Raw genomic sequence first — 10,858 nt, 5'->3', positions numbered from 1 at the left:
ATGGGTAGCACAATGAAGATCATATCGTGTTATTTATTCATTCGGTCTTTTAAAGGGTGACAAATCAATCACCACTTGCGTGGTTACAGGATATTGATTGATTTCCCTCCAAAAAACACTCATTACGATTAAAGATTAAGTTCGACTAGGCCGAACTTTTGATACCTACCAACTCAGATTTATGTATGTATTAGACGAATTTCGTTAAAATTTAATGAAAAGTGCACCATTGAAGACCAGAGAAAGTATATTCGGAGAATCGTTCTATGTAACTATTATGATCCGATTTGGACCAAATTTTGCACGATTTTTAACTACTACTACTATTCCAAATTCCAGCGAAATCAGGTAATAACTTATTCTTTAATGGGTCAAAGACCATTAATCGGGAGATTGGTCTACAAGACACCAATATCTAAAAATGCTACATTCTACACCATATTGGGGAAGTATGTGAAGTAGACCCCTGAAACTCACTGTAGAAAATTTTAAGCAAAATCGGTAATAAAATATCTTTTTTTTGGACGAAAGACCTTTAATGATGAGATTGGTTTATATGACAGCTATAACTAAATATGGTTGGATATGATTCCCAGCCCGTCGGTCTAGTATTAGACCTCTTACTGTTCCAAATTTTAGTGAAATTGTTTAATAAATAAGGCTTTTGTGGTCCAACACCTTAAATAGAGAGATCGTATATATCACAGCTATACTCAAATATGGTCAGATTTGCACCATATTCGGGATGGATATGTAGGGGTCTAATATAACTCACTGTACGACATTTCAAAATCGGGTAAAAACTACGCCTTTTAAGGGTCCAAGACCTGAAATCAGGTAATCGGTCTATATGGCAGCTATATCTTAATATGATATAGACCTTAATATGATATGGACCCAACTTTTTAAAAAAAGTGCGTTGTGCGACCGTCTGTCGAAATCACGATAAGGGTCGAACGCGTAGAGCTAGCCGCTTGAAATTTGGACAGATACTTTATATTGATGTAGGTCGTTGGGGATTGCAAATGGGCCACATCGGTTCAGATTTGGATATAGCTCCCGTATAAACCAATCGCCCGATTTGACTTCTTGAGCCCCTGGAAGGTGCAATTTTTGTCCGATTTGGCTAAAATTTTGCATATAGTGTTCCGTTATAACTTCCAATTACTGCGCCAAGTACGGTAGAAATCGGTCTATAACCTGATATAGCTCTCATATAAACCGATCTCCCGATTTGACTTCTTGAGTCCTGGAAGCCGCAATTTTTCTCCGATTTGGCTGAAATTTTGTATATGGTGTTTTGTTATGAGTTTCAACAACTGTGTCAAATACGGTCGAAATCGGTCAAGAACCTGATATAGCTCCTATATAACCCGATTTCCCGATTTGACTTCTTGGGTCGTGGAAGCCCCAATTTTTCTCCGATTTGGCTGAATGTTGCACATAGTGTTCTGTTCTGACTTCCAACAACTGTTCCAAGTACGGTCTTAATCGGTCTATAATCTGATATAGCTCCCATAAAAATCGATCTCCCGATTTGACTTCTTGAGCCCCTGGAAGCCTCAATTTTCATTCGATTTGGCTGAAATTTTGTATGTGGTGTTTTGCTATGAGTTTCAACAACTGTGTCAAATACGGTCCAAATCGGTCAAGAACATGATATAGTTCCCATATAAACCGATCTCCCGATTTGACTTTTAAAGCCCTTACAAGCCGTGGTTTTTATCCTATTTTGCTGAAATGTTGCGTATAGTGATCTATAATCTCTCTGAACAACTGTGCATAGTACGTTCCAATTCGGTCTATAACCAGATATAGCTCCCATATTTTAGCAGAATCCATGGTGGTGTGTGTGTTTTTTATTCGGTAACGGTCAATGTGAGCGCTCGTAAAAATGTAAAATACGGTCAACAATCATTTTATGCTCACCAGCAAAAACACTTGCAATAGCTCAACGAACTCAAAGGAGTATTTTATGTTTTGGTCGTTGAGAGTCGTAAGCGTCAACAACGATTGCTAATATGGGGTCAGAGCTTGTCATTCGCTGCATGTCTAACATGTGCACTTATTTTAATGGTGGCTTACTGTTGTTCTCTGCTTCGAACTTCAAATTTTTGACGTTCGCTTGCGAAATCTTCTTAACTTTGATTGCCAGATATGAGTTGTCCAATCCGTTAGATCCTTGACACAAATCCAATGGATCCTTTATACAATTTCTATGGAACTCTTTTTCAAATCCGGTAGATTCTTTTGAAAGAAAAATAATCGAAGCTGTCAAAAATGTAAGCGTACAAAATTAAGTCAATTAGGTATCACTATTCTTATGTATTGTATATTCGATTCAACTACTTTGAATGATGTTGCACGTGTGAGTTAGATTGAAGATAAAGCAACTAATGCAAGGTCAGAAACCTAAACATTTTGCCGATTTTCGTCCTGTACAAGGGTACACGCGATTACGAAAACTGTTTTTTGAATTGAATGATTTGATAGCTTAAATTCAGAGTCAGAAATATCCGTCCGTCTGTCTGTCGAAAACATGCCAAGTTTGAATTCCGTTGTGGCACTTTAAATGGTTTTAAAGGCTATATGAATGTAAAGAAGCATACAAAATATACAACATATAAAATGTAATAAAAATAAAAAAATAACACACACACACACATACATACATTAACGGTTTGACTGTTAAGCTTTAAATTTTAAATTAAGAGATCAAAAAAAAAATATATTTAACATTTATACAATAAGCAATTTGTTTCAATAGAGCGAAAGAAAAAGCATTTTATTTGAAATAATATCAAAATTGCAAACAAACTGCATTTTTCGATGTCACTTTTGGAGAAAATTATGAGGAATTTTATTTTTAACACAAAATAAGAACACGAGTATTATAAAAATATTTTTTATATGTATGAATATTTAGGCAAGGCGTTGGAAGGAAATGTTTCTTTTTCTGTCTATCTGTCAGAAAAAAATACCAAAACTTAAAATTCAGTGTTAAGGGATTAAAGAGACTCTAGGTAAAGGTGCGTACCCATTATTGCGTCTTCTGTATTATCATGCAGGAACTTCAATAGGTTCGAATCGAATATGGACTAAAGACCTTAAATCGTCAGGCAACTCAAGCTTTAGGATGTCATCGTAGTAATATGTGAACCCCATTCGCAATGGTATTATTTGGACAAACGAATACAACATTCGTCACAAATTCTTGCATGACTTTATCATAAAAGTTGCAATTTTATCGTAAACAAAGTCCTAAAGTTTCTCACAAAATAAGTTGCCTTGTTGAAAATTTCGTGTATGACTAACGAATTTTTTTTATGTACCGTTCCATTGAGAGGTGTGCACGAGAGTCGTGAGTTTTCGTGCCACGCGTGAGTCACGTGATTCGTGAGTGAGATCAATATGCAATTATGTGACAGTAATTGAATTAAAATACTTCGTGCGTGAGCGTGAATGAATGAAAGCATGCTCATGACACTATTCACAACTCACGACTCATAAGAAAATCACAAGCGTACGTGTGTAATAGTTTTTTTCTCGCCAGCGTGAGTGAAAAATCACTCAAGCGCACATCTCTAGTTCCATTTAGCACAACAGCCTTTATTCTAAACACCATTTTAATATTCTTAAAGTAGTTCTCTTTATCTAGAGCATGATGCCAAATCTTTTACCCATAAATATGCAACAGGAGAACCAAATCGTTGTAAATACAGTGTATTGTTCTGCCTTGGCCTGATGACTTTCTTTTTCTTCTGACGACGGTTTGGGATTAAGACGAGTTATATGTGGCTCTTGGTACAGAGGACACTGTATTCCGTTACGGCGAATTTATGTCTTTTTAACCATCCTGGTGAGTGGCACTAGATCTTAGCCCTGAATAAAATCGTGACATTTGTGCTATGCAACCATAAAAATTCTTCTGCATATAGTTAACTAGCCGAACCGGGCCCGCTTCGCTGCGCCTTCTTTAAATCTCTTATATCTTTTTAGGGTGTGGACACTTTGTGCCTTTGTAGCCTATGTCCGCCAATGGCGCTGAATGCCTGCGTTCGAATCCTGGCGACAACATCGGGCAACATTTTAAGCAGTGACTATCGCTCTTTATGCTGGCGACATTTGCGAGATACCATGCCATGCGTGGTCATGTAAAAAATTCTTCTCAAAGAGGTGTCGCACTGCGACATGCCGTTCGGACTCGGCTATAAAAAAAAGGTCCCTTATCATTCAGTTTAAACTTGAATCGGAAAGCACTCATTGATGTATGAGAAGTTTACCCCTGCTTGGTTCATAGGCAAATTTTTACTCTACTCCCAAATGCAGTTGTTGAGTCTGTTCCAAACTCTAAATTGTCGTGATTGGTCTATATATCCATTTGGCGGATTTTAGGCGGCCCCCGACGCAACAAACTACACCAATAGAAAACATGTTTTGTTTTTGGTGACTGTACGAGTGCAAAAAAAAATCCAAAACCCCGAGATCCGATGTTTTATAAATGAGGGTAATGGGAAGTGCTTTTTAGGGGACGGAAGGCACTTCAGATATTTCAACTCAAATATGGATATCAAATTCGTGCTACACTCCCAAATCCCTTTAATTTGAGCGCCATATTGCCATGGTTGGTATGTATGAACCGTTTGGAGTTGAGCTGGCAAAATACCGATGGCACTATCGATATTTACATTTTTGACTGAATATCGATTGATATTTTTCCGATGGATACTATCGCCAAAGTTAAATTTTTTGCAAAACTAAATAGAAATAAGCAATCCGACCTGAATGTATCCTTTAATATACATTGCGCCTATAGAGGGCGCAATTTTCATTTCGAATAGACTAACATTTTGTACAAAGATTTCTCTCATGACTTCCAACTGACTTTATTAACCTTGGTTTTATTGGTCTATGAATTGATATTGCTTCTATATAAATCGATCTCCTGATTTTTAACTTCTCTTTTTCGTTTGAAAAATAGGTGATGAGAAATTAACGATAGTGTCGATACTATCGATTTTTATTATTAAAACTATCGAATGTTGCAATTATCGATAGTTTGCCAGCTCTAGTTTGAAGGGTATTTTGGAGCTGGGACGGCCACCAGTACTTTGTCCTGAAAATAGATATCAAATTATTTTTTTACTCCCAAATGCCGTTGATTTGACCTCCATATTGCCATAGTCGGATATGAAGTTCAGTTTAGGGGGTGCTTTAGGGCGTAACCCCAAACATTTGGCTCCAAAATTGGATATCAAATTCGTTTCCTCCTCTCAAATACCTTTCATTGAAGTCCCATGTTGTCATAATGGGTCAATGAAGCTATCTGAGGTATTTTTAAAAAAAGCGTCAAAGTATCAAGGGGGCCACCCCCGTCCCAAAACTACCCCAAAAGTGCAATCCAAAATCAAAAGTGGACCCATCGGGAATACGATTGTGGTATTAAAAATTGTGTGGTGCTAATAAAAAGGAAAAGCGCCTCCTGAACTTGAACTCAAATTGTAATGTCATATTCGTAATCTACTCCCTCCCAAATAGCCATGGCCGGCTAATATGCGCATTTACGGGGTATTTGGGGGTGAGGCAACCTTCCATTACTTGTACCTAATTTTTTATGTCATATTTTTAATCTAATGAAGAATATTTTTTATTTGAGTCCCATATTGACATGAACGTCTTTATATATCTGTTTAGAGGAGTTTTTAGGTTTGGGGGACCCGCTGAGTACTCGGATCAAAATGTTTATACGATATTCGTTTTCTAGTCTCCAATACCATTTGATAACTATATTGTGCCCATCGGTCCACTTTTGGTTTTGGGTGGCGTTTTTCGGGTAAAGGGGAGGGTCCGCCCCCACCCGATATCAAAAAATTATATAGTCTATGTTTTCTTCCAGACAAACCTACACAATCTGTGAAAATCGTAAGAAAATTGATTCAGCCGACTCCCATATAGTCATAATGGGTTTTATGCCCGTTTGGGTCGTTGTTGGGGTGATCCCCTATACTTCGATCTTATTTTGTTTGCCAATTTGAATTCTACTCCCGAATACCTTTCATTTGAGCCCCATATTGACATGAACGTCCATTATTTCTGTTTGGGAGAGTTTTGGTTGGGTCGGCCCGATGGGTACTTAGATTCAAATTTTTTAATACCATATTCGTATTCTAAAGGGTAATTTTTTTGAGGTTAGGATTTTCATGCATTAGTATTTGACAGATCACGTGGGATTTCAGACATGGTGTCAAAGAGAAAGATGCTCAGTATGCTTTGACATTTCATCATGAATAGACTTACTAACGAGCAACGCTTGCAAATCATTGAATTTTATTACCAAAATCAGTGTTCGGTTCGAAATGTGTTCATTCACCGTAACGTTGCGTCCAACAGCATCTTTGAAAAAATACGGTCCAATGATTCCACCAGCGTACAAACCACACCAAACAGTGCATTTTTCGGGATGCATGGGCAGTTCTTGAACGGCTTCTGGTTGCTCTTCACTCCAAATGCGGCAATTTTGCTTATTTACGTAGCCATTCAACCAGAAATGAGCCTCATCGCTGAAGAAAATTTGTCAAAATTTGAACACATTTCGAACCGAACACTGATTTTGGTAATAAAATTCAATGATTTGCAAGCGTTGCTCGTTAGTAAGTCTATTCATGATGAAATGTCAAAGCATACTGAGCATCTTTCTCTTTGACACCATGTCTGAAATCCCACGTGATCTGTCAAATACTAATGCATGAAAATCCTAACCTCAAAAAAATCACCCTTTACTATCCAATACCTTTCATTTGATACTCATATAGCCCTAGCGGCCCACTTTTGATTTTGGGTGGTGTTTTTGGGGTCGTTACCCCCTTTTGAGGGGAGGGTCCGCCCCCTTTCGATATCAATCAATTATAAAGCATACTCCTCCTTCCTGACCATATTCTTAATCTACTCCCGTATACCTTTTATTTGAGCCCCATATTGTTAAATAAACCTATTTTAAGGGGTTTTGGGGCTTGGGCGGCCCCCAGTTACTTGGACCCAATTTCTATTATGAAATTCGTACTCTACTCCTAAATACCTATCATTTCAATCCCATACTGTCCTGATCGGTCCACTTTTATTTTTGGGCAGTGCTTTTGGGGTATGGGGGAGGGTCCGCCCCCTCCCGGGATATAGCCTATGTTTCCTTTCAGACCAACCTACACAATCTGTGAAAATTTTAAGGTAATCGGCTTAGACCTTTTTGAGTCTATACGGAACAAACAAATAACCCGACAAACAAACACAAATTCATTTGTATATATAAGATGTGTGGCAATAATCGTGGAATTGCCACATTCAGCATCATAATTCTGAAGGGCTGAATTATAATTCTGGCAGGAATATTGAAAATAAAACTTAAGCGGTGATTAGTCCATTTATCGACACACTTGCTAAGCAACATCTCTTCGGGTTCGCTTAAAACAAACTGAATCCTAAACATTGGTCTCATTGATATGATTTCCCGCTTTCTCTGAGGTGTTTATTTTTAACTATTGTGACAATGTCAATAGTCTGGGCAACAACATTCACTCTTTCGTACTCTAATCTTTCATATAATCCATTGATAATCAAGAGCGACTATGGGTGAATGAAATTCCGGATAATCTAGCGCTAAGATATTGTATCCCTCTAATATTAGAGCGTACAGAACTGTGTCTGGCATCCATTTTTCTATTATTGGAAACTCTTGCTATGGCCAATAAGACTGCCAAGTAAGCGGTCATTTCTTAAATTCTCCACATCATATTTATCGTACAACATAATGAAGTGCATTAACTACTTACCGATAATTAGAGTAGACGCATTGATAACTGCTTGCAAATGATGGATGAAAAAGGTTTCTGATTTACTTGCCTCCAGAGTGCAAATCGGAATGAACTATAATTGTTTTTGACGATGCGTTGCTTGCTGTTAACAGTGTCCTCTTCTGTAAGCGATTTTTCGCAAAAATAAACTTTGCCTCATAATTTCAAAAAAGTGCATTAACCAGGCAAGCTTTCTGAAAATAATGGAAAAGAGAAGAATGTTATTTTGATACTGCTTAATTTATATTAAACTAATTTTAAGAAACTATTAAAGGGTTTGTTTTAAGTATATATTTATATTATATGAATATTTTGCACTTTATGATTTATCTGCCTTTATAATTAGTTTTGTAAATATTATTGACAAAAAAGAAAAAAAAAAGAAAAATAAGAAAACCAAGACAAATTACAATATGAACTAATAGACATACAAAAAAAATGCATAATTATATAAAATTAACAATAAAAAAAAAAACAACTTTAAAAAACAAAATACAACCATTCACATTACAAAAAGAGATAAATAACGAAACACATACATACATACACTTGCCTACATTTTCAATATTTACATACGACAATTTTTTGGAAACACTCACATGCATTATTTAGCATTTAATGATGAAAAACCAAAAACTAAAGAAACTAAAATTAAAAACAAAAACCAAACAAAACTGAGAACCTATGAAAGCAGTCGAAGAAATGCTAAAAAAATATATATATTAAGAACATAGAAGAAGAGAAAGGGGATGAAGAAAACCAAACAAATCTACTATTTAGTTTTGCAAGCAAATGATGATAATTTAATTAAAACAAACAAACAAAAAACAAAAACAATACAAAATAAATTAAAATACAACAATAAAGACAAAATGTTAACAATGAAATTGAAGAACAAAATTCCAAAAATTGTTTTCCTTTTATGTACGACTATGAAATCAAATGATGGAAACAAAAGACTTAAGACACATGCAGCATTTGGTAAGTATTGGTGTTATAAAAGGTAAGTGGGTATAAGAGGAAATACACTACTGTTTGATATTCAATTAAGGTATACAACATTTTTTAGAATTGGTCGACGCCAACATGTTCAGGTAGTGCTATGCATTGACATCGAAGGGGCTTTTAACAATGTGAGGACCGATACACTGATCCTTTCCATAACGCAGACACTAGTATCACTACCCGTGCTGTTATATGGTTCTGAAGCATGGGTACTTGTGAAAGCAGATGAGGCAGTGCTTGGAGTATTTGAGAGAAAGATTCTTCGTAAGATATATGGACCAGTTTGCGTTAACGGAGAATATAGGCGACGTATGAACCATGAACTGTATGAACTGCATGACGACGATAGCATAGTTACACGCATCAAAATACAACGGCTGCGGCTGCATGTTGTCAGAATGGATGAAGAAGCCCCAGCAAAGAAGTCTTTTGAAGGCAAACACGGTGGTACATGCAAACCGGGAAGACCAAAAGCCCGATGGAAAGACCAAGTTGTTGGAGACACCTCGAAACTTGGTGTCAGAGATTTTAGAATGAGCGCAGAAGATCGAGGCGCTTGGAACGCTATTCTACGTTCGGCTAGTGGAACAATATTCTGTCGTAGCCAATTATTCGCCAATTATTTTATCGCCTCTCTTAGAGGTGACTACCATAAATAGCTAACTACGGATCCTGGCTGAAGAAGGATTTGAACCCGTCTGAAGTTAGAATACTTCTAAGTGAAAGGAGTCGGAATTAGTTATGCTGGTAGACGCCAGGCACGCCACAGAAGGGGCATTTTATCGCCTCTCTTAGAGGTGACTATCATAAATAGCTAACTACGGATCCTGGCTGAAGAAGGATTTGAACCCGTCTGAAGTTAGAATACTTCTAAGTGAAAGGAGTCGGAATTAGTTATGCTGGTAGACCGAAAGGGTTTTGAAGCTGGCATACGACTGGACTAGACCTACCACTTTTCCTTGACAGATAAATTTTAACAACAAATATTTGGAAGTGATCGTGGATAGGAAAGTGAGCTCTAGCATAAAATTAAGGAATAAGGTGGCACAGGGCACGCCACAGGAGGGGCATTTTATTGCCTCTCTTAGAGGTGACTACCATTAATAGCCAACTACGGATCCTGGCTGAAGAGGGATTTCAACCCGTCTGCTAGATTAGAATACTTCTAAGTGAAAAGAGTCGGAATCTGTTATGAAGGAAGACCGAAAGGGTCTTGAAGATGGCATACGATTGGACCACGTTTCCTCAACAGATAAATTTCAATAACAAATATTTGGGAGTTATCTTGGATAGGAAAGTGAGCTCGAAGGGTCACATCCAGGAGCGTACTGAGAAGGTTCACAAATGCTAGGCACTATGTAGACGGACCGTAGGCTTAAAACGAGTCCTAAATCCGAGGATAATTCACTGGCTCTACAGAAGCGTAATTAAACCAATACTAATTGGTATTGGCATAAGTGGGGTGATGGGAACTACACCTACCAGGGCAATGGAGACAGTTCTAGATGTCTGACCAATAAATATACAGATTAAGTATGAGGCAGCCAGAGACTTAAAGCAATGGGAGAGTGCATTACATCATCGCGGGATAATTGAGGTGTCTTCAATGAGTACCCGATTATTGTGTTTCAGATTGATTGTATCCGGGTGTCTGGCCATAACACAGTCGCGCAGGTGAAAGTCCGGGCGAACACAGAATGCGAGAAATAGTACGGTCTCAACACAAGGACGTCGAGTCTGAATATCTTTACGGATAGTAATCCGGCCAACAGGCCCTTAAGCATAAGAACGGTAATGTTTTGTTTTGAAGCGTAAAAAGGTGATTAAAGCTTTCTCTGACGATTGCATGATCCACATCGTTTGAGTGCCGTAGGGTTGCTGTTTACCGCATTTGCTACAGTGTTTGCACGAATGTTGTCTAGACCCGCTTGATCTAAAGGTTCTTTCTGGTAGCGCTGAACCTCACGCTCTAGATCATATAGATATACCTTAAGGTTTCTGGGCGGTGG

This window comes from Stomoxys calcitrans, chromosome 2, assembly GCF_963082655.1.
Source record: "Stomoxys calcitrans chromosome 2, idStoCalc2.1, whole genome shotgun sequence".
Lineage (NCBI taxonomy): Eukaryota > Metazoa > Arthropoda > Insecta > Diptera > Muscidae > Stomoxys > Stomoxys calcitrans.
Note: the sequence above shows the minus strand (reverse complement) of the source record.